This window comes from Calidris pugnax, unplaced genomic scaffold, assembly GCF_001431845.1.
Source record: "Calidris pugnax isolate Ruff unplaced genomic scaffold, ASM143184v1 scaffold269, whole genome shotgun sequence".
Classification (NCBI taxonomy): domain Eukaryota; kingdom Metazoa; phylum Chordata; class Aves; order Charadriiformes; family Scolopacidae; genus Calidris; species Calidris pugnax.
The window spans coordinates 1,396,157-1,398,497 of NW_015091347.1; the positions used below are offsets into that span (position 1 = coordinate 1,396,157).

General features: G+C 52.4%; 1 protein-coding gene across 2 annotated transcripts in view; it reads left to right on the plus strand.

Moving 5' to 3' along the window:
* Positions 1 to 2,341, plus strand: part of KIRREL3 (kin of IRRE like 3 (Drosophila)) — a 266,584-nt gene that overhangs the window by 207,443 nt on the left and 56,800 nt on the right. The window lies entirely within an intron of this gene.

Here is a 2,341-nt window from a genome sequence, read left to right on the forward strand (position 1 = left end):
GGGTCGGGGTGGGGAAAGATCAGTGGGCAGAGTGAGGGGGAGGAGGAGGAGGAGGAGGAGGAGGAGGAGACACTGCAGCATGCCTTGGGCTGCTGCCTTCCTCTCCTGTCCCATCCAGGCTGCCACCCAGCCAAGGTCACTGCCAAGGCCACCGCGGAGACTCCCCTTCCATCCCCAACCAGTGGCCTTGCTGCAAGGATGATCCCAGCCCATCCCGGGGCAGGGAGAGACAGCCTGGAATAACATTCCTTTGGATGCTGTGCTGCTCTCTCCTGCTCTCTCTTCTGCTTTCTCCTCCTGCCCTGAAGCTCTGCCAGTGCCAAGCCTTCCTGTCCCTTCTCCCTCCACTTCATCCTCCACTTGACTTCTCCCTCCGCAGCTCTTCATACGCGTGAGGTTTCCCCTATGGCCATTACCTTTGCAAAGTGGTCCCCAGAAGAAAAGTGGCAACCAGGCTGTCCTGGCATCAGTATGAACGGGGCTTTGAGCAACCTGGTCTGGTGGGAGGTGTCCCTGCCCAGGGCAGGGGGTAGGAACGAGATGATCTTTATGGTCCCTTCCAACCAATCATTCCATCATTCGATGCCCAGTTAGAGCCCATGCCCTCAAGGGAAGGCATGGAGCAGTTTCCAGGTCTCTCCAGCAGGACCCTGATCTGTGTATGGTGGGGGAAGGTGGTGGAGGGAGAAGCTGGCAGGGAAGCTTTCGTCTCTGTTAAGCACAATGAGCTTAACATTAGGGCCATGATGATCAATATCCTTAAGCTTGCATTAGAGCCATGGATGGCTTCATGACTTCACAGCATCCGAGCAGTGAATTAAGCATCTCAGAATCATAGAATCATGGAATCATTTAGGTTGGCAAAGGCCTTTAAGATCACCAAATCCAACCATTAACCTGGCGCTGCAAAGTCCACCACTGAACCATGTCCCTAAGGCACTAAACCATGTCCCTGAGCCACTAAACTATGTCCCTGGTGACACCTCCAGCCCTGTGACACTGACCCCCTTCTCCAGTGCTGGGGTCCAGGATGCCCATCTGCACATGATGCTAAGGGAGGTCCCCTGGGCTGGTGGGTACCAACCATCTTCGCTTCCTTCGCTTCCTTCCCAGCCCCTTCTCCTTGGGTGCTGAGTGGTAGGGGGCTGCTCGACTGCAGCCTTTCCCCATGCTCCGGCTGGGAAGGATGTTGCTGAGATACTTGGGAAGAGGAGAGAGAGAGCAGGTAGAGGTGAACACAGCACATCCTATTTCAGGAAGTATTTTTGCATACGCTGCACCAGACTCCTACCTTAAGGGCAGGAGAGCTGCCTCAGCCCCTCTCCTCAGCCCCAGTGTGGTCTCCAGTGGGACAACTGGTTCTTCAGGCACCTATAAAACCTCTCCACGAGGTCATTTTTTCCTGCTTCTTCCCTCAAATAAGGTCCCTTTCTTAAAACCTAAAGCTGGAGGTTTAAACCCCCCCCGTTTAAAACCCCATCATGAAAAATTAAAACAATTCTGGATATTTTTTATTCCCCACCTGAACGTTGCACCCCTTTTCTCTTCTCACTTGCTTTCATCGGTGCTCTCCAAAATTTTGTTTGCTGCTAAAGCGTTTAAATGCTTATCATGTAAAAAGAAGAAGAGAAACCGAGCACCAGTTGGAAGAACTGAAAGGCCTGTGACACCAATAAGTGCTTGGCAGAGATGATTAGGCTGATGAAAGAGCAGAAATGCCACTTTCAAGTTAGCAGATAGACAAAAGATCATCATTACCCGGCGCGATATTAAATGGGAGCTTTTCAAAGCAGACAAGTTTATTTCCTTAAACGGGAATCAGAGCCGGCGTTAGCAGTTTTGAAGTGAAATGCTCCGTGGAAGGGTGTGCGTGGCTCCTGTTTCTCAGTGATTTAGTGAAGCCCTCCAAGAGACACACAGCTCGCGTGGCACGAGCCTGTCTTACAAAGCCCTGAACGTTCTATCACAGCATGACTGTGATATCACAGCCCCTCAGGACATTGAGGTGCTGGAATACGTCCAGAGGAGAGCCACCAAGCTGGTGAAGGGTCTGGAGAACAAGTCCTACGAGGAGAGGCTGAGGGAACTGGGCATGTTGAGTTTGGAGAAGAGGAGGCTGAGGGGAGACCTCATTGCCCTCTACAACTACCTGAAAGGAGGGTGTAGAGAGGTGGGTGTTGGCCTCTTGTTCCCAGGGAATCATGACAGGAGCAGAGGAAATGGTCTGAAGTTGGGGCAGGGGAGGTTTAGATGAGATATTAGGAAGAATGACTTTACTGAGAGGGTGGTCAGGCCCTGGAACAGCCTGCCCAGGGAGGTGGTGGAGTCACCATCCCTGGAG